This window comes from Haemaphysalis longicornis, unplaced genomic scaffold (assembly GCF_048455015.1).
Source record: "Haemaphysalis longicornis isolate Haplotype H1 unplaced genomic scaffold, Haemaphysalis longicornis Haplotype H1 scaffold_126, whole genome shotgun sequence".
Lineage (NCBI taxonomy): Eukaryota > Metazoa > Arthropoda > Arachnida > Ixodida > Ixodidae > Haemaphysalis > Haemaphysalis longicornis.
The window spans coordinates 225,285-248,169 of NW_027526228.1; the positions used below are offsets into that span (position 1 = coordinate 225,285).

The 22,885-nt window shown below is 46.4% G+C and overlaps 1 protein-coding gene across 3 annotated transcripts in view; it reads left to right on the top strand.

The window, feature by feature from the left end:
• Positions 1-14,371: 14,371 nt before the first annotated feature.
• LOC144163629 (uncharacterized) overlaps positions 14,372-22,885 on the top strand; it is an 86,878-nt gene continuing 78,364 nt past the window's right edge. Inside the window, exon 1 of one of the 3 annotated variants that reach the window (XM_077694434.1) lies at positions 14,372-14,497. The gene's annotated coding sequence lies outside the window, so the exon portion shown is untranslated. Of the gene's footprint in view, positions 14,498-21,960; positions 22,103-22,885 lie in introns of those variants that run through there. The other 2 variants (XM_077694436.1, XM_077694435.1) reach the window with 2 other exon arrangements.

Here is a 22,885-nt window from a genome sequence, read left to right on the forward strand (position 1 = left end):
CATCAATAAAAGCATCGCCAACAGTGCCTACACGCCCTCTGTTACGAGGAAATGGTACCATCCGAATGGGCAACCACCCCCGTATTGCCCTTATTGCCAAGAGAACGTATCATCTGACCTTCACCACCTCACGTGGGTGTGCAGCCATTTCGCGCTCCAAAGACAGGACTTGCTCCGTCACGTCCCTCCAGACACGGACACTCTGCACCCTCCAAATCACGAAATCGGTTTTCTGCAAGCACTAGGCAATTATGGCATACAGAGTGGCCTTGCGAGATTAGTGTAGCCTGGGGGTGACTACCCATCCTGCGAAGAGCCTTAATATCATGGACGCAAAATGAGTGCTCAAAGAAGGGACGTTCAATTGTGCGACGAAGACCTTTTGCTACCCCCTTCCCTTCACTTCCCATTCCCCCATGCACGGCCTCCGGGCCTCCCCTTTCCTCCAATAAAGGCTTGAATCAATCAATCAATCCCTGCGGGAGCTATATAGAGGAACTCTACACGAGGTGGCGATGCCTGGCCGCGCGCCTCTGAGTGACCATCCGCCCCCCCCCCTTCCCTTCCTTCTGCGGTCTCCCCGAGATGCTCGGACCGCTTTTTATTTTTTATGTTTTCTTTAAAACCGCACGTCCAGATGGGCACAAGGCCACCATACGCACGCGTGCCGCCGTGACCAACTCGGAACTGCGCCTTCGAAAGCGGGCGCGAGTTTACTCTAGGCGCTGAGAGGGCGCTCCGGTCGCGAGTTGCGCTGTGTCGGCGGCTGCGGCGGCCAGGCGGGTAAAGCTGGCTCAAAAATGTGTCTAAACACGGATGCCGCCATGATGCCACGCTGTAGTTGCCAGATCAGTAGTTGAAGATATAGTTAACAATTTTTCTTGAAAATGAGGCGCAAATTTAGGGCCCTAAGTTAAAATTAGGCAACTTTTATGGCAATAACTGAGTTTCTTTACGAGTTTGTATGCTTTTTATTAGTTTTCTTGAAGTAATAACGCTTTACGAAAAAAATAAATGAAATTATAAGCAAAAAGAAGACGTCGGGCTGAGGCGCCAAATTCAGTTTTGGTATATTGTGAGGAGCGTCAGTCGTGTGGGCCTAATTTACAAAGGTTCACTCTAACACGCCTTAGTGTCCGCTGTGTCACTTCGTTGCTTGCGAAGACAAGCTTGCGAAGACTGCCGACGATACGGAATAAAGCCGCCGCCGCCTATCTTCGAGGACACCTTCTCTACATGTCCGTGGTGGCTGCTGCCGATTTGAACTCGCCGTCAGCCGGTCATATCATGTTACGCGAGACATGTCTGGGAAGATCGGCTCCTTTTAATCGTATATGATTCGTAAATTAAAAACAAACAAATTTACGAACCATTTTACCATGCCCAGCGTATAACTAGGCTCTTGTTTACGGGTGCTGTTATACTTTCACTGAACGGTGTTTTACTTGAGTCAGAGATAAAACAACCGCCAACTAATAATAATAATGGCAACTTTATTTGCACGATAAGGTGGTTTTCTAGAGGAGGACAAGGCGAATCCGAAAGGTAATCCCGAATGTAGGTGCAGAAATCTCCTGTATGGGTGTGTGCGATTGGTGCATGCTCCTTCGATCGCTGAAACACGCAATCTGAAATTTTCGAGAATATATTTGATGCTTTGCATGACACATTTCTTAAATTCGGCGGATCAGCGACGTTGTTTAATTACGTATACTTGCACCTCTGCTCTCATATGGCCCATGTATATACCTGCACAGAGGAGGTGGGGGAGGAGTAAACTTCGTTCATGTGAGATGGGCACCCGTGTGGTGGGGCTTTAAGAAAAATTATTCTGTCCTTCCCTGGGTGCCTTCGCCAATGAACGGAAACGGCCACTTCTGTTCACGCCCAATTATCAGGACCACCCCGCCTGCAGGCGGATTTGCCTGAAATGCCTGCGGGTTCGGCCGGAAATCTGTCTGTCAACAGAAACCGCCTAGGAAGCATGTTGAGGTAACACACATATGCGCTTTCTTGGGTCGCGATGGAACCGTCATGTATTTTGTGCAAGGCAAAGTCGACGAAGGATATACGTCTCCCTTGAAAAGTAAATTAATTTGATTGCACCTATAAATTGTTATTGCCGCTCATTAGTTCAATCATAGTGGTTAATTTTGAAACAGCTGCCAAACATAACTATAGCAGGTGAATCAGACTGCCTAGCATGAGACTATCAATCGCTAATATAGAGTACTCAGACACTTAATGTGTATTGCATATGACAGTCATTAAGAAAGCGGACAATAAATTGAACTCTCAATTTTATTATTTGCGACAGTTACATCTGCACGTATCGGTTCAGCCAGGGCCATCTGGAGACGTTCTTCAGCTGTATACACTAGATAAAAGGAAGGAATGCGATATGCGAATGCGATAGAAGGAATTCGATATGTGTAGCACAGCCTTCTCATTTATGCCATCATCAAACCGGTGGCTACAAAGGTGCCACACCAGACCTTGTAGAATTTCCACGCTTCTATTCCAGCGTGCTCACAGCAACAAGGATAATGACGAAGTTGCATTACCGAAGCTGAGTTCCAGTAATGCTGTAGCTGATTATGAAAGTTCTGGCTAATGCTCATTCAGATTGTGGTCATCAGCATTCTTATTTCCATCAAAAATAATGGGCCATCGCAATGCCATCAGTCCGTGTATCAGAAGCCAAAATAAACACAGAAAAAGCAAGAGGGTCATATGTACAAGCAATTCTTATCCAACAAATTTTATTTCACCACCAGTAATACCAGAAGACCTCTAGGGAAGTTTGTGATGGTAAGAGCAAGGCTAAGATGACCTAATGTGCGACTTCAAAGAAAGGAAGAAACTGTAGAAGAAACCTAGGGAGGTTAACCAAGGAAAAAAGAAGAAGAACTGTCCAGCTGGCTGTGGTACATGTGGAAATAGGAACAGGAAACTTGAAAGGAAAGGAAAGGACTGGCATAAAATAAAGGATAAAAAATTCGGGAGAAAAAAAAACATGGCGTGGAAATGGCCAGTACAAAGACAGCACCATGGGCGAAAAAAAGATAGACATAAAAGAAGCAGGCAAAATGACAAAATGGGCAAACGAAGGATGCTGCATGCTGATAACACCCCTACAGCACCTGTGACTGTTTTTCTCTCTTAATCACTGCAATCTGCTTCTTCAAGGCAAGAACTGATTTGGCTACTTCAACTCCATCTTGTCTAAAACCACTGAAATATGTCTGATTTTATGTGTACATAATGTAAATAGGGTACAGAATTTCTATTTTTTTTTAATTTCTCCTGAAGTGTCTGCTCCTTCGTGGAAGCTTTCGTGACTAACTGCCTCGTAGAATTGCATTTGCTTTGTTCATTTTTTGCTCTTTTATGCCGCCTCTGCTTGTGTTTGTTTATTTCGTTCTTCTCCTCTTCTCCAGTGCTTAGGTTTTTATCATAAAATTGTTTTTTCTTCAAAAAAGGTTTTTTGGCTTTTAACCCTGTCTGTTTATTGGCTTTAAACCTGCCATAGCTTTGCTGGAAATAGTTAGTTCCTCAAACAATTTTCCTCTTTCTTTATTCTGGGAGAGGGGGCATGAAATTTTAAAAGGTAAAGAGCCCTGCAGCAACTAATGCACACTTGCACTACTTTCTTTGTAGTTGGAAGTACTGAAAGCTATAGTTCCACAAACCCAGAATGGAAATGCGCGTTCTACATGATATCTTCTAGTCTCTGGTTTGCTTTGGTCGAGATTTTGTTTAAGCTGCTATTCAATAGAATTATTGCGACCTAATGTAACCGGACAACGTTAATCATGTACCTTGTGTGACGTCCCCAAGCGTACAATCAATAACAAATCTTCTAAGCATACCTCGAAAAATGGAAAATCTCTTGAGAGAGTTTCTTGATGCACATAACTTAGTAATATTAGGCCTGGGTATTTCACGGTTATTGAATCTAAGCTAATGCAAGGGCCACTACCTAAAAGCATTCAACTGGAGAAAAAAGTTGACACACGTGCTGCAGGGGCCTCGTAGACCGGCACAGGAACAGGCACAGAAAGCATGTTTGTTTAGCATAAAGTGCAGTCACAAATACGATTTCCATTTACATGCATTTCTTGGAAGCGTTGTCCAGTTTGAACTTCCATTCGCTAGAACAGCAAGTAGTTGTAAAGAGCACCTCAATAGATTGCGAAAACAATCAGCTGACGCATACGGGGGGGGGGGGGGGGGGCAGGCGGAGGCGTGTGAAACATGTTAAAATAGCGCTGTACAGACGGGACAACAAAGAAAAGACTACACAGGACTAGCGCTGCATATCAACTGAACTCTTCTAGCACACACAAAATGATATATACAGAAACAGCGTATGCGCGAATACGGGGGAAGCCACCAGGAAAAAAATCAGGGGGAAGTGATTTCTTTTTAAAGGAAGCAGGAAAATAAATGAACTGGGGATATTATTAAGCTCTCATGGGAGCTCACCTGCATGTAACACAGTCCGGAAGCGGGAAGAGTTGGGGAAATAGGATAGGAGAAAGAAAAGTAAAGATTAGAAAGGTGAGGAAAGAGTAGAGAAGAGTAGTTCCACTGTGGCCGATTCCGTCGCACACAACACACCACGAACACTGTTGGCTGGCGTAATGCTGCGTCCGGGAGACGAGAAACCTCGAAGGGAACAGTGAGGCGCGGAGGCGAGCATGGTGCGGCGGTCCCGACCGCTTTGGAGACGGGTACTGGGGGGAGGGGGCGGGAGCTGGCACTCGACCGCCCACACCAGCAGAGCGAAAGCCGGGCGACGTCCAACGGCCCGCGCTTGCAACGGGCTGCCGAAATGAAGCCCCTCCGAAGCACAGGAACACGAAAAAACACGTCCGCTCAACTCAGAAGCGACGACCGAACACCCCTGACGCACCCGCAAAAGCTACCTCTCCGAGCGTACCAAGTACCCGCTATTCTACGCGCTACCCTTCTCAGTTGCGGAGAATGCAAAACTGCATCTAACGCGGCAGCATGGCACAAAAGTTCGCTACCTACCACAGGAAAAACTTCACACAACGTTTCTGCACATCAAAGTTTTCACGGCGCACTCACAGCAACGGTGGCTGCCATGATGGAATGCGTTGGTTACTAGGTGAATACCGACTACTGCCGCCAACTCTAGTAGGCAAAAAGGCAGCGGGCAACGCTGTGAGGGTGGCATCATGTCAGCGCCCGGGTGTAGCACGGTTTCGATGCACGGGCTGGCCGGGCAGCTTTTGCTCTAGAGTCAGTGTATTAACTCTTAGGCGGCGGCGGCTCCGGCGGCCGCGTTGAAGGCATGCGCGGCCGGTCGGCTGGGCTCAAAGTTGCGGTCGCGGTGTAGTTGCGTCTCTGCTGTACACGTTTCTTCTTTTCGCTTGCGTTTGTCTTCGCCCTTGTGGGAGAACCTTGCCTTTTTAATGCATTCGGTTTGGAGTGCTATTGAACAGTGCGGCCGCGGGCGAAAGCCCGCCGCCGCACTCTTTAATAGCACCCCAAAAAGCCCCAATAGCCTCAATAGCACCCCAGAAAGCCCGCGGCCGTGGCTGCGTCAGCGCGCTGTGTTTTCTTTCATGTGCTGGGCTTAGCGCAATGCCGACCTGCTTAATTAGCAGCCGGCTGTACGAGATTTTCCAGCCCACTTAAGCAGTGATGCTTTGAGAAGGCTGGGCACATGCATCCTGCATGGGGTACATCCTTATGCATTCACAAAATGTACAACTGTATACAGTTGTACTTACGTAAGTAGGAGGAGGAGGGAATCTAGCTCCTCATGCTGGCAAAACTATTATTAAAACAAAACATACAATGAACAACAACGCAAAAGTTTTTTAACATAATATAACCAGAAAACCTACAATTCAAATCTCAATAGAAAACTTCGTAATTTATCCGGGATTTTGGGTTAGTTTTGATTTCTTTGAATATAAAGGATACGCGGATGTCTATCATAAAGAAAGTATGCAGTTGCTGCTCATGACTATGAGGAAATATCATTCGTGTTGCAATTATTTTGCGCGCCTGGCGTATGACAATCGAAATTTAAAACGCTGTCGTTCTTGATATTTTAGCCCCCGCTAAAAATAACTGGGCGTACTTACATTACTCCTTGCATAATACAGCCAGTTTGAAATAAATTGCGAACTGGAATAGCGCGGCAAGAATATGTATAGCAACTTCCTAGAACAGTTATTTGTTTTTGGAGTACGAAGGCAGAACTGGTCACAGCACGAGATGCCGGGGCGGAACGCTACGAGAGGGCAGGCATTTGCACGAGGACAAAGGGGTCCAAGAGCGAAAAATATCACTTGACCCCTAACCCTACGTAACGTATTACGTCACGTAGTTTTCTTTTTTTTACTTCGGGCTGTGTTATATTTTTCTGCGGTTTTTTTTTCTCGAGCACGCGCTGCGTTTTCACGGCGTTACACGTGCGCTCCGGCAAGTCGACGTTTTCATGAGGTGCCGAATATTATTCTTCCTGCCTGTTTCTGGGTGCAAGCGCACCGAGCTTTTCTTGCGCGATGACATCCCGACGCTCATATGCGGTTTCGGTTATGCTTTCCTTCCGAGCGGAGCAAGATGGCAAAACACTTTCTTAATTAAGCGCTCCGCACGTTTGCTGTGCGTGTGGGGGAGGGCGCGCTAGCCTGGTAATTGTGTACACTCTCGGAAGCAAACAGCTACAATAAATGTAACAGGAGGCAACGAAATTTTCTTGCCCCTTGTGTGGTGCTTCCGAGTTCACTCCTCCAGAAGAACATATACGCGTGCTCCAGTCGGCTGAGCTCAAAGTTGCGGAGTAGTTGCGTGTTTGTACAAGTTTCTTCCTTTCGTCCGACCGCGCTTAGTGGGCGCTGAAGGAAGGCGCAGTTCCCGTTAACTTTGCCAACCTTCCCAGCAACTTGCTGAGGAAGCAGTCTCGGCGGCGATCTCCGGAAAAGAGAAAGGCAACATCTACATACGAGCTAGGGGATTACAAATGGAGAGCACTTGCTCACCGAGCTACAAGAGGAGCTGTCCATGAGGCGTCTGTTCCCCTGCAGTGCACCGATTTTGCTCAGATAGTCGGGAATAGTGCGGCAATACGGCTCCCAGCCAACTGGAGAACGTCAACACTCGAAAAAGAACCAGGGAAGCATCGGTAAATTGTTTTTTTTACGTGGCTGGAATAAAGCGGGCGCCTACACAATCCTGAAGAGCGTTGTTGTGCGGGACGATATCACCTATGTTGTCCACCGAAACGGCAAGCTGCTCCAATAGTCGTGTGAGGAAATATTATTCGTGATGCAATGAATTTGCGGATTCGCATGGCAAGCGAATTTCTGTGTACCCTTGACAGCCACTGCTACGCGAACGTTCATTTAAATCGTTCTTGATCTTTTAGCCACCGCTTGAAATCCGCGGGAATACGTACGGTACTCCTTGCATAATACCGTCCGTTTCAAATAAATTGCGAACTGCAATGGCCGCAACAAACTGATGAGCAACTTCCGAGAACAGTTATTTCTCCTGCAGTACGCAGCCAGGAGTGATGAGAAGCGGAGATGCCGTGAGGAACGCTCCCCCCTAGCAGACGACGCTCGCTCCCCTAGCGCAACTCGCAACCGCAGCGCCGCGGTGGCGAGAGTCGCGGCAGGCCGCCTTCTCTCCATGCCCGGGAGCTGAAAAAGTATCTATATACGTTGGCCGTGACCGCCGTGGCGGAGGTACTCATTCAAGCACTCCTCCTTCCGCATTCGCGCTGTCTTTGACCCCCTTCTCTAGTCGCCGTTGCTCCTTCCCTCGCCTTCACGTCACCCTTTCAGCTCGGCGTTTCTTTCAGCGCGCAACCGCTTCGCAGTTGCCGCCCTACCCAAATTCCAAATCCTACCCTCTGTCTCAAATAAATTTTTCGGTTAGTATTTCCCGCTATCCTCTCCTTTTATATCCCCTTCCCGTCCCACTTGTGCCTCATAAGTTGGCGGCACCCCACGCCAGACAGTTTCAAGCCCTGTTCCCTCGCTCTTCGCCACCCCTCTCCCCCCCCCCCCCCAAAAAAAAATCGCATCGCATCGCGGTTCGTCCACTCATTGGAAGCTTGTTACGGGTTAAAGAAAATGGTGAACTAGACAAATTGACAGTGGTTCTCTTCACTACTGCGCGGCACAACAGACTGATCGGGTGGCAACATGGTTCTCAGCGCAGATTAACTGCATGTTTTTATTGAGGAGACAAGCAAGGTATAAGACGATCGAATCAGCGCTTGCCCGCAAAGAACGGGTCGTGCATTTAAAAACGTAAAAAAAATATGCAAACGACGTACTTCTGGCTTCGATGCAACTTCTTTGAGTTCCCCTTATTACTCTTACCTAATAATCAAGAAGAGCTATCTCGCGGTTATTGAGTATATTATCATCGAGTATTATGTAACGAAGTGAAGGGCTAAACTAGCATATTGGAGAAACTGAAGCGAACTGGCGAGCCGCTATAGACAGGGACACAAACTTCGAAGAAGCAGTAAACAGTGTGTTCTTCAGAGTAGAGCGTCAGGGGATAGAATGCTGCAGCGTTTACTCTAGTTTCTGGGAATACCGAATTAGGGCAAAAACGTTGTCGATCAATCAAGAACAGTTTAGGATGATGACCGCAGAGCTGCACTCACCCTTTCTGTATCAAGCGAGGCTGCACAGCACACAAACGTGGAGGAAACGTGCATTTCGCTACAGACTAACCAGCCGATATAATTCGCGGCAACGTTATTTTATATCAATAACTACCAACGAAGATGTGCCCTGATTGTCTGTTCGCCTCGTCGCATAACGTTTAGGAATTGGTGGAAAGGTTCTTTTTATGTAGTAGAGGCTGCTTAGTTTTGTGGGAGTACGCCACAATGGAGTTATAAATCTATTCCTTATTTGGATAGGATAACATGCTGGTGTTAATAAAGAAAATGGTTTAATTTGGTTAGACGACTCCTGATATACGTTTCGGCCGAATTAACTACAAAATTAAAGACCTGAAACAGTTGTTTACCATTTGACTTGCGAACCTGAGGCGAGATGCCTTGAAAGAAGTTGCACGTTACTAAAGCACTATACTTTCCGCCTTCATTGATGAGATTGTTTCGGAGAACATGCCGCATTCCGTGTCCTGTCAGCTTAAAGGAGCCATGAAGACAAAATACAAGTTGGGCTTATTAGAAAGACGGCTTAGTCCCCATAACAATGATACCAATATCATCGGAATCTTCGAACAAATAACGGAGATATTAAAGAAAACGTGTGAAGCCGTGGGGACACCCTAGCCAATTTCCCGCAACTTTTCTATGACGTCACAGAACCTTGTTGGTGCAATTGGCGGCCGCCTAACTGATCTGTCGCGACGACACATGACTGGACGTCTGTAATGGGGCCTCTAGTTCCATTTGACCGCATCACTTGAATGCTAACGTGCAGTTAACGCGCTGAAAATTATATTTTATTCTTGGCCCGTATGACGTCATTCCTGCTCGTTACGCGTCACTGTGGCGCGAAATTTGAAAGTTTTTAAATACTTCTTGCTTTTTTTGCGTTAAAAAAACACCTTTGGTGGCTCTAATTGAGCTGAGCGAGATACTGAATCCTAGTTCTTTCAAATTAAACGAAGTGGTATTTTCTCTTCATGGCTCCTTTAAGAGCGCGCTCCACTTTTAGGGGAGGAAGCTTGTCAACTTTATAGTTTATACGTAGACGTTTTGTGCCCAAGCTATTCCCCCAATGTTTGAATCATATAAGGCTTTAAATGTTGAAAATACTTTTTTTTGAACAACTAGCGGCCGTAGCGATGTACGACCAGTAGCCCTTTGACGAATTCCCATATGCGACCAATTGCCGTGACACGAATTGCCTTGCTAGCAGATTTTCTTATTAGGAATAGTGTTTCGACAAGCGGCCCATAGACCACAGGAAGCCCTGTTTAAAAGCACCACTGAAATCGCCACCAGCCTTTGGCCGGTGGCCAGCGGACTTCTCTAGCCACTTTCTTGAATAAAGTTTATTTCCCTCTATCTCTCTCTGTCTCTCTCATACACACATGTGCCCGTGTACACCCGCCCGCATGCGTATGAGCAAAATGGTAAGCAAGGATAATTTAAAATTCAACAATTATTGTGACTGTAGCTTGACTGCCCCACACCTGGAAGGTGTCATGTTGCATGCCACGCGCGCTTTCCCCAGCACTGCTGTGGCGAGCCCCCGAAGACACCTTTTTTGGCGCGGTAAACAAACAGTGCGTCACTGGAAGACGATATGCTCGACCATGCTCTCCATTGGCCGTCTGAACTCGAAGAGCCCCGGGTGTCTTTTGTTCTTCCCTTGAACAAACTGCTCGCCACATGGCTGTGGCTAAAACATAAAACAGAAGTTACTTTATAATTCCTAAAATTGAGGTGCCAGAAAGATGAAAATGTTCTCTTAATATTGTAACGGAAGTTTTTCGTCCAACACCGCTACTGTTGAAGGATGAGTCCGGCGATGAAGCACTCGAAGTTTTCAGAGGTTCAAAAGGTTAACTTGTTTAATTATTGACACTTCGATTTAAAACATAGCTGCAAGGCGTTACAACTGATACATAAAAATAAGAGCAAACAGGCAATCAAGAGTAGTTAACGAAACATAGTTGGCGGGCGATGGGCTCCCGGCGCCTGGCCCCGACGACCGGCAGCAAGTGGCTCCCCTGGTGCAGCTCTCTCCCAATAGCCGGCGGAGCCGCTTTATATACGCGTCCAGCGGTCCGGTGGTGGACGTACTGAGGGAAAAAAGTGCATCCTGGAGCACGCGGACCAAGGGGAAAAACACAAGGCACAGCCGCAGCCAATCCGAGAGACGCTTCTTAGCTCCAATCAGCTACATTCTCGAAAGGAAAAATGAAGCAATCACAGAAGACACAAAATTTAAACTCGAAGGCGCAAAAGAATTACGGTTGAGAATAAAGTAGTGTATACAAACTCGAAAGGGAAAAAGACAGGCGGTCGTTTGTACTAGGCCAAGGGTTCGGAGCACAGAGCGGCCTGAGCAGATGCAACGGGGGGTCGGAGACGCCACTGCGGCGCCGTAACCTAAACTGGGCCTATGGCTCGCTCCCCTCAACCGCCGCGTCCCCCGGAAAGGCGACGGGCAAGCACACACGCCGGAGCCATTTCTCGGAAAAAAAGGGGGCCAGGGCTTCGCCGCGTCCGAAGCGTTTTCACACACAACAGTTGGAAGCAAGAGGCTTGGCGGCGAGCACAGAACGCAAAACAAACAGACAACATCAAGAGACCTCGGCTTCGCGACAATATATATGCATTGCTTGACCTGTTCGATAATCAGTATCCAGGTTATCACTCAAAAATCTTCGCGAGTATTGGCAACGCTTAAGGCGTATGAACATGCATGACTAAATTTGATGTTTCCATCAACTTTGTGCCGTTCTAGAAACGAGCATCGATCATGCATGATAGTTGTTTAGTAAATTGTGGGCATGATTTTAAGCTTTATTTAAACAACATTATGCTTTACTGAAACCAAGCTTTATTGAGAACATTCACTTGATAGCTTACTTCAAAACGATCCCAAAGTTGTGATAAGACAGCCTTAAGCCAAAGATTCTTGTCTGACAACTTCTGTCACGATTATCAAACAATTATTGCAATAGATGCACGCATGTTTGCACATTTAACAGCAGCACATTTCGTGAAGTTCGGCATCAGTTGTACATTCACATTTTTTGTTGGGAAACAGCTGTGGGTTATTTCCTAAAAGGAAAGCTGCGAACCACAGCAATCTTTTTATTGTTCCTTAATCAGTATTAGACTTTAATTGATGATTCGATTGATTGTAGGGTTTAACGTGCCAACGCAACGCAGGCGATGATGCGCGCCGTAGTGGAGGGCTCCGGATTAATTTTCACCTCCTGGGGATCTTTAACGTGCGCCGAAATCTCGTACACACGGGCGTTTTTGCTTTTCGCATCCATCAGAAAAGCGGCCGCCACGGTCGGGAATCGAACCCGCGACATCGTGCTCAGCACCGCAACGCCTTAGCCACTGAGCCACCGTGGCGGGTAGTATTAGACGTTTCCTATATTGCTTTAGATTTTAATTGTAGAATACGGTTCAGTCATATATCCTTGTCAAACCTCTAATAAATTTTGCATTAACAGCTTCGAAAACACGGCCAAATACGCAGATTCTTTACCTTAATATTTGCTTAATCTATGCTGCGTTGAGAGCTTCGAGAACACGGCCATATAAGCAGATTCTTTACCTTAATATTTGTTTAATAAATGCGGCGTTGACAGATTCGAGAACAGGGCCAAATATGGAGATTCTTTACTGTAATATTTGCACTTATGTATGCAAAGTGTTTCGACATTTCGAATTGTTTCGATACTGCCATTGAACAATTTTAGACAAAGTAGAGTTTGAGCATAATTTATGACAAGGTTCCCAGATGTGTACTTTCCCAGTCCAGCGTTAGTGTCATGGTTCTGCACAAAAAAACGCAGAATATGGGGAAGTAATAAGAACATTTGTTACAAAATCACTGTTTCATACAAAGCAATGTTTGTGGCTATATTCGCTACATTCTCCGTATCAACCAGACTCTGTAACATAACACTGGGATATTCCTTTGTTCTTACAAATCCATCTTACAATTACCCCGTCGGTTCATCTTTGCAATTCCCCCTTAGTTGTAGATTCTCACACCAAGTTATCTTTTTCATGCAACGCTGACAAGTTTTTAGGCAGATTGCAATCCGTCTTTTGGACAAACTTTCAATGACATCTACACTTTCCTGCATAAAAAAGACACTTGGAAAAATGGGAAGAGATAAGCTTGGCAGTTTATGTATAGTACACAAGCACAAAATCAGGGCACACTGAAGATTTTCCGAGGTCATGTGAATAACTTGTCCCCTGCTGCCGTAGATGTACGTATGTATGTGAGGGGCGGTCACTTGGTATTTCCCACATTGAAAAGCCATCTACACAAAGTTTTAGAAAAAGAACAAAATCCACTGTATCATAAACCCTTCACATCAAACCACAGGCATTTGAAGTACGAAAAATACATCGCACGAAATGAAGACGCAGACCAGAGAATGAAATGAAAGTTTACTAGAGAGATATTGATTTACGGCTTTTTGAATGGTTTCACATCACTTCAGTAATCGTTAGACACAATAATTTTGCCGAATTGTTCACAACAAGCAAAGCAACTATAGTCATACCAGCCAGCCGTACCAAATTTTAATTCTACCGTGTTCCAGTTTATCTCGCCCAATGTTTCTGCACGCCAGAAGAGGCAGAAACTTTGGGCTACGAGATGAAGTGGGGTACCGTACATAAAAAAACACTTCCTCGCATTCATGTGATATAACTAGTACACGCACCAGAACGAACGTCGCACTAAACCAATGAAACAGGCTTTCTCGATGCTGACGCCGTTTATTTAAACATCCCCACCCCCTCGTACTGGGAATTTTATTTTGAACAATGCTCCCATGCGGAAGTCGAAAAGTTTTTCTTTCTCGGCTATTAATAAAAAAGAATCGGCAAATGGAACTTACCATTTTTTTCGTCCGGATGTGTTGGGGGAGTGGAGGATTGCTACAACGAAATATCACAAACCTCAACGGAATACCAATCCGAAGATGACTCATTAAATGCGCCCTCCCTATCATGTTCGGATATGGCAATGGAGTTGTCTTCCTAAAAACACTGTTACGAGTATCTGACTGTGCAATTTGTTTTCTAGTTGAGTAGTTTTGTAGAAAATACTATACTTTGATCTCTATTTTGTAAAAAGACTGGATTTTGTCTTGCATGTTGACTATCTTTTGCTGGTACTTAAGTAACAGTGTTATTTGGCCTATGTTGTTTTTGGCGGTTCAGCAGGTTGACTTTTGATCTCGTGTTTCCTGTAATTCGCCGAGAAGTAAAAGAAATTTGATGTTTGAAAGATAAAAGGCTACAGCGTACCTATGGATGCTAGCGTCCGAGAGCGAGATCCGACTGCTGAATGCAGCAGTGGATCTGCTGCATTGGGACTTTCAGTTTGATAAAGGTGCGTACGACGTTCAACTGGCCTCTGCTTAAGCTATCGTCGTTCGTTGCAAATGCTTTCCAAACAGAGAGCAGCGGAACTTCAGAGCGATGGCCATGTGATATGCCGCTAGCAAGGCCAAAACGCCGGCAGATAGTAGAGCGTGCGAAACACTTACGCGCGCTATTCGGAGAGGATTACGAAACCTCTGGAATATTCCAGTACACTCTAGACAAGAGGAAACGTGTTATCGTTGGCGTGCCCGTGCACGTCAGACACTCTCCCACGTTGCCTCTCTCTCTCTCCCTCTCAGTGGAGTGCAGCGTTACCGACTACTCACACCGAGTCCTCTCGCAGTTGTCGTCTGCGTGCCTTATCTGAGGGGTCTTCTTCTGCGAAGAGATATTTATTCTCCGTGGTGAGAGGTAAGCGAAGGTGCGCAATTGGCGTGCGTGTAATGCGGTTTGTAATATATGGTTGTGTTTTCGTAATACCGATACTGGACTACTACTCACATAATCAGCGCAACTTTGCACAACTCAACGGTGTTAATTGGTCAAGGAAACTTCAGCAGTGCGTGGATAATCACTGAATGGTTGACTGTTGCATCAAAGGCTCTTTTACTATGCTGAGTCCGTCGGCCGTGGTGAAATATCGAGAGCCGCCGTAGTGCAGACAGCAATCTATTCTCAGTTTACCTCTGCACGCGGAAAGTGGTCCGAGCATTTTTACTCTGTTCCGTCAACGAAACAGCACTACCGCCTCGATCGGCTCGAGGCTGATTTCCGGCGTATCCAGGCGCAATCGGCGTGAAATGAAGCAGGGGTTACTTGGAGCCGGGCGGCAGCCGCGCGGCGCCGAAGTGTGAATGTTTGCATGTACAGCATCCCGATCTGCCTCCGGGATAAGACGTTTTATTAGTCCGCTTTCAGTTTTTATGAAACAGCACGTCTTTAAAACATTAGGTTCCGCGTGAGCAGGTGACTTCAGGCGGTTTTACAGGCGTCTTCGACGGCAAGCAAACCTGGTAGGAAAAATTTCGGGGGGGAGGGGCATGAAGGAGAGGGCACCTGCCTCGTGTTTTCTCTACCCCAGGCTTGGCCCCTGGTGTCGTACCTCCGAAATGCCAGTTTGCAGTTCGCGCGGCTTCAAGATTCGCAAAAGTTTCGCAATTATTTTAAATTTATTTGGCCACTCAAACAAATTCATTTTTGTTTATTTAAGAGATATAGAAGTATATACAGCACACAAAATGCACATAGAGAGTTTAGGTTCTTCCAGTTTTTCAATATCCGGAACCATTGAAACGAGAACTTGGTTTCAATGATATGCCTGCAACAATCGTAGGTGGTCTTCTTTGCCTAATTTTTCGCGTATTTTGCCGTTTTTAGGGCAAAATCAGAAGGGAGAAGACGTCTAAAACAGCGCAATTTAGTCATCCTAGGCTTGTGTCTCGTGTACAATAAGAGGTGTTTTGTATCTCACATCGCCACATAGTCGTTGTAATGATAGTCTTAAGACCGGACAGTTTTTCGGAAGAATACTGTCTGAGCACACCTTCAAATTCTGTATTTACCCCATGGTTCATGACACACTTAAGACCCAATCGTAAAACAAACGCACTTTAAAACCTGGGGGCAGTACCGCGTAAATATGGCAGAATGCAAACTTCCTTAGAAAATGTTCGCTGAAAGGGCTGTGAGATTACGAAGTCCACGAGTGGCCTGCGTGAGTGGCCAAAACAAGGGGCGATCTCATGTTGGGTCGCAATGGGATACGTATCCTTCCTTGCAAAAGAGCAAATAGTCGATGCACAAGAATAGTAGGAGGCACAAGAGCTGGGACGGCACATAAGTGCACGAACGTGGCTTAGGATTCTGTAGCGCCTTCGTATCGATCAGGTGACGTCAGAAAGGCCGTAGCCCAGCAAAAGGACGGGAGCCTCAGAACAAAGTCCAGGTCGGTGTGCCGGTGCCATGATTAGATGTCCATGTCATGTGGTCCATGCGTCCAAGGTTGCCGCTGCTACAGATCATGCCGTATTCCGGCTGCTTTGCTTCTTCTTGGGGGCTTAAAGACGATAGTCTTTCTTGGGCTACTTGAGCGGGAAAAGTTTCGTCTGTCTGTCTGTCTGCCTGTCGGTCTGTAACTCGATTCAGCAAGCCGGCCAAAGTAAAATAGATGCTACGCAATAGTCTTCTTAACCCACAGCCAAATGTAAACATGTAAGTCCGGTGGCAACGTTCATACTTCTCAACATTGTTAACATGAACAAGACATCACGCAAATATCAGGCAGAAAGCCAGTACATAAATGATATTTACAGTGTTCTTTTATTAAAACCATTTATTTACGCTTCGTTTCGGCAATACCAAATGAAATACTACATGAACTGCAGAAAGCCGTCGCCTGCTGTTGCCTGCCCTCTGGCGGTTTTTAAGAAATCGAACGGCAACAGTAACGAAACGTTCCACTAGATTGGCCTCACGTTCTATTTGGAGTGCTCCGACTCAGGACGTAATGCACCAGAAGGCCAACATACCCAGAAGGCACCCACAAGCCGGACAACAGGCGCAATGACGACTCCAGACGAACAAACACTCTGGGGAAAGTGATATCTACACTGACGCCAGTATTCGAGACGGACGCATCGGTGTAGCATGGAGATCGCCAGACGCACTACACCTCGATGGCGCGGCTGTGCTCGGGATGAACAACTGTTCACCCCTTGAAGGGGAACTAAGAGGAGTACTGGCCGTACTGTCCCGTTTAACGTACCCTGCGAATACACCTCAAATGGCACGCATAATAACCGATTCGTATGACGTCATGCAAGAACTCCGGAAACCATATTCAGACTGCCCTACAGCCAACATCATTACATACTCCCTTCAACATCTCTCGCGAAATGGTGAACCATACGCCTGACGTGGACAACAGGTCACACGGGTTTCCGGTCGGGGAACCAAGCAGCACATGGTGCTTGGTTCCTGCAGGGAGAGGGCTGCAGGGCGGCAGGGAGAGGAGGGCATAGATTGCCCTTCTACAATATCCTACCGGACGCCTTGCTAATCGCGTTCTCCACTTGCAGGACTAGGATATTCGAGTTGTTTATAAATCTGTCCGCAACTCTGATGTGGACGCGCTCTCGCGCTCTCCTCTGCTTGGAACGTCTTGAGGGAGCCGATCGACCCTAGTATCGACATTGGCCTTCAACAATACAGCTTCCGAGGAGCGAGGTGACCTATGCATGGATTGTCTCGATTATCGGGTTTATGTCCTGTATGCCGACCTTTGAACAGCCTAAAGCCCTTCGACGAAAAGCCTCCCACTTCGTCATAGGGGATGACCACCTTCTCTATCCCCGATATTATATGGGATACGTCCGAAGTGGCTTATAGTTGTTCCGGGCAGTTGACGTGGAGATGTTTGCACTGCTTACCCGGCTGATACCAAACCGAATTCCTAATATGTGCACATGGCTCCATCACAGGTACAATTAGCGCGGAATGTACAGTTTCGTGCGTTAATACATTCGTGCCTCCACTGAGTGCCAGGGCTGCGAAGCGCCTATTCCGCTGCCAGCCGGCACTCTGCGGCCCTTGTCCTGGCCTCTTCGTTCTGATGGTCGTGCTGGTATCGGCCCATAGAGCCCCTTGCCATGCACTCCTTCTGGCAATCGCTGGATTATCGTTGTTGCGGACAACATAGCACGATACGCCGAAACTACAGCGCTACCCTCTGCCACGGCGTGTGATTTGGCTCGGTTTGTGTTGCGTTCCTTCGTCTTGTGCATTTTAGTGCACCACCCGGATTACTCAGCGACAGACGGCGCGTATTCCGCACTGTGTGTGTTGAGTAAAACTCGCATTTGCCCGATCATTCTTTCTGAAAACGCAGCCTGCTACCCAAAGCAAAATTCTTCAGGTTTGTACACGTGCATAAAACACGGGGAACAGGTATGCAATATTTGCTATAAATAAGTTCCAAGTTCATTGACTGCAAAGCTATGTTCCGGCTCCAAACAAGCTTCCATGACGAGTACACTGTATGTAAACACTGCGATTGCTATGCTTACGTATTCGGCAATGTAGCCACAGTCACACAGACATCTCTTTCTAAGTTCCCACTGCCAGCAACATTTTATACTTTGGAGCTGTTTTCCTAAACGCTGGTATGATTTTGATAATCGAGCGCTTGTAGAATTTTAAAATGTAGTGGTTCGATTGCCTGCGTATTGTCGTACTGTTATCCTAGTAGGTTGTTGCGATTTATTTCAATCGTTCTTTTTTGTGCTGTTTGCCCGCCACTTTTTTAAACGTGTATTGTTTCCAGTCATTTGAGGGTTCTGGGTTTCTTATGTAAAATATTTTCATATTCCTATTCATATACCCACCTCTGCTGCCTCGGACTGCAATACGTATGAAAACAGGAACAAAAATAAATAAAAAGATTCCTCTTTGAACGCCCCTCCCACAGGGTACGGTTTGGCATACGCTGGAATTACTCTTAAGACGAGTTGCCGGGGGCATTCACAGTAAGGGAAAACTAAAGGCGCAAAACACATTTCGGGACCCCCGCACCAACGATGCCAATGGTTAGCCGACTTAATGATTACTTCTGCCATCCGGAGCATGCGTATTAACGAACATTACCTTAAGTATTGCAGCCCTGCAAACAGTAGCTATAGCAGCACATAAGCCGCGTTTACATGAATGCGACAAAATGCGATAGCAGCGCGTCACATTTCCTAGCGCATCACGAGTAATGCGATGCACTAGCGTTTACATGTACCGCATTCCCCCTGGTGCGATGGTGGCGCCATACGGTGTCGCATATCGAAGGTAAAGCAGCGTTTCTGGAGCTTCCAAAGCTTGCGGCACGGCTGGTTCTTGTTATTTTTTCACGACTCGCATTTTCTGGCGTCTTACACTCGATTTAGACGTTTTTAAATGCAAAGCTGCGTTTGCAGGGCTGACTTTTCTTGTCGACATAATTCCTAATGCCATGCGCCCGCGTTTACATGCACTTCGAAAGTCGACTTACGCGTCCCAATCCACCCCTGCCTGGCGCATTTATGCGACGCGCTTTCCTAGCGCATTAGCCCCGTTTTCATGGATGCGATGCGCTAGAAAATTGATGCGATGCGATGGGATGCGCCACTTGTCGCACTCATGTAAACGCGGCTATAGCCTCAATTGGCAATCGACTCATGTGTGCTTCATTTTTCGCTCAGTGAGCATCAAGGCAGATTAAATAATCTGAAACATACCTGCATTGTTACACCTTATGAAGGTAACAAAATCCTCCCAAGTTGGGCTAAGGCACCAACCAATAAAAATTGACTTTTAGGCATTCAAAGCCCAGCTGCAGGAATATTTGGCGGTTGGGCTACGAATGTAGTGTTCACCCTTTTTAAACTTGAAATTGCCCTTGAAGTACATAACCCCCCTTCGACAACAGGCTCCGTCGGGATGAGAGTGGTCACTGGATGAGATTCACGTCGAATATGACCAGTGTTGCCAAGCATTTCAAGGCGCTTACAGTCCTATTTTACGCGACAAGCATGACGCCTGTGGAAAATCACTCATCGATTTGTATCATGGCTGAAACCTCGCCTCCACGCTTGTCTTTGACACGCCCTTTGGTTCTCCCTCTTTCTCCTCCGAGTGAGAACCTAGGCGGAGTGTCTCGGGTTTTCTCCAATAAGCTTTGTCAGACTTCGTTGGTGGTACCGTTCCAACAAGGGAACGGTTCACAGTATGTTGTAATGTACCAAATTAACAAACTAACAGAAAGAATGCGTCAGCACACCTGATTTTTGGTTACTTTCTGCTGCTACAAAAAAGTAGCGTTTCACCATTAGCACACACGTTCCTCCATTCTGCTTCCGCTGCAACATTTTCTAACCCATGGTTCAAATGTTACCGAGGTAAACTGAACTAAACCGCCAGCAAATTGATTGCCGAAGCACACAGCAACCCGATCTAGAAACCGAAAGACACCGGCTTTACTTTTAGAGACTCGAATTGTTGTCACAACGTTCGAACAAGGAAGAAGGAATAAAAAAACATCATCTTATGGCCCACTCATAAACGCCGTAATAACAGCATAGTATATTAAAAACTAACAATACTTCAGCGCTGCGTTCGTGGATATGGGCCACTTTGGACATCCACGTCGCGAACCAGGTCACCTCTCTAGCATCAGTCAACGCAATAATGTTTTAATAAAGAGGGAACTGTTTCCTGTAACACGCATGACAGCTACGTGCTAAATAAGAGAGTGTGCACTGAATGGCGAATAATTCCATAGCTAATAAATAACCGAGACTAATACCTACTGAATTACCCTGATCCGACTACGGCTTGGCGTAGCCTTTACCCGTCGCTACAAGCACCTCATCGGCGTTACGAGTGACCCAAATTGTGAAACATGCCATGTACCAGAGACTATTGCGCATGTTCTCTGCCACTGTCCACGCTATGCGCATCCTCGAGAACAATTAGCGAGAACATTGGCCCGTTTGGACTGTCGTGTGGTGTCGGAGGAAGTTCTGCTGGGACCTTGGCCAGACGCGAAGCGTTCCCACAAGGCATTTACAGCTGTGCTGACATTTCTGCGCTGCAGCGGCCTCTAAGAGATATTGTAGTTGAGGCCCGTACGGCTGAACTTTAACACATGCACAGTATAGGTATAGGCATCTTCTATACATAGCCATTATTCATTTCTCCGCCATCTTCATTTCTTTCGTCCTCCATCCACGCTCTTTCCTCCCCTTTCCCTTCCCACGCACAGAATAGCTGGCCAGATATACTACCACCAGGCCGACCTTTCTGTGTTTTTTCATTTCAAGAAAATTCCCCTCTCTCTCTGATCGCCTTACAGTAAATCCACGTGCCCACAATTTGTACCAGACATTTATTTTAAGCCAACTAATATTTACCTCAGAGTGCAATGCAATACTTTTATTTCTGCATATGTATCTAGTATTGTTACAACGAAATATCACAAACATGAATCGAATACCTATCCGACAATGGCTTGTAACAAACCTTTTACGTTGTGATTAGAGAATGGAGGTGTCCGAACATCGTAGTTTCGCACAAAATACGGCTCTTTGATCTCTCTTCCCGCATAACGATCGATTTAGTCTAGCATATCGGCAATCCATTGCTTGTACTTAAATCACAGTGTTATTTGGCTTATGTTGTCTTTGGCGTTTTGGCTAGTTGAGTTTCATTCTTGTGTTTTCTTGTGTTTGCCAACAAAGAAACGAAATTGGATATTTGAAAGGTAGAAAGGTTCTTTTTTCGACAACATGTAGAGGATTGGTGAGCATTGAGCGGGTAGAGTTGTTAAAATATCACGTCACTCGTAAAATGTTCTCCTGTATGTGCGTCGAAGAAAAAAAAAACAAATGAACAAGTAAATAAAGTAATGAAGGCCAGTTAAATCAATAAATCTCATAAAAACCAAGGAACCTATGACACGAACGTTCCACAGAGAGTAGTCACCCATCTAATTTTGGACGTAAAAAAAATGACTACGGCGAACTTATTAGTGCTCGCGAGCGAGAACGAGACTGGATTATGGAATGCAGCAGGGGATCTGCAGCAGTTGGAGTTTCCGTTGGACAAAGACCCGTACACCGTTACCTGGCTGCTACCTGGGTTTATCAGCGCTTTGTGGCAAGCGTTTCCGCCAACTGAGAGCAACGGAACCTCAGAGCGACGGCCATGTGTTACGCAGACAGACAGGCCAAGTCGCCGCCGAACAGTAAAGCGCGCGAATAATACGCGCCCGATAATCGGTGGCGATGACAAAGCCTCGCGAACATTCCAGTACACTCTAGATAAGAGGGAAAGTGTTATCGTCGGCGCGCCAGTGCGTGTCATCCTCTTTCTCTCTCGATCGGTGCGTTACAGCTTTCCAGGCTCCTCACTCCGGTCCTTTCGCAGTTGTCGTCTGGGTGTGTTATTTCCCGTCGTCTGCTTCCGTGAAAGGATATCTTTTGTCCGTGCTGAGAGGTAAGCTAGGATGCGCTAATGGCGTGCCTATAATATGGTTTGCAATAGACGATAGTGTTTTCTTAATACCGAAACCTGGACTACGATGCATGTTCAGCGAAACATTCAACAACTCAACGGCGTGTATTGGTCAATGAAAATTTAGCAGTGCGTGGTCAATCATCGAACGGTTCACGGTTGTATCAATGGCTCATTTACGACACAGGTCCGTTCCGTCGTGCGGAAATATTGAGAGGCGCCGTAGCCTCGCGAGCAATGAATTCTCCGGGCACCTCAGCACGCGGAAAGCGGTCCCACCTACGTACTCTTGAAACGCAAGGTATAAGGGAAGTGTCGTATTACAGTAATGACTGGTTGGAAGGCACAAACGTGCACTCGACATCCTGAATGCGAACATGTCGTATCGAAGTTAACCCCGTCTGATTCTGATGACACTCCTGTAACTTTTGCAAATGGGGTCACGGCGTTTCGAACTCTACTCGGCTTCTCTGTCATGGGTTGCAAACTTTGACCTTAAGCAACAGTTGCTTAGAAACGGGACATTTTATTTCTCTTTACTTGCCTCTTGTTGCAATACCCTCGACGTGCCCTTTTTTCGCGGTGTTTCCTTAAAGTGATACGCTGTATCTTCGCCCGGCGTACTCCGAATCGGTGCGCAGCGTTCGGCTTCTGTGCTGCATTTGTGGATACGGGTCATGTTGGGCATTCAATTTGCGAATCAGAGCGCCTCTCTAGCATTAGTCAACTTTATAATCTTTTATTATTCAGGAAACTGTTTTCTGT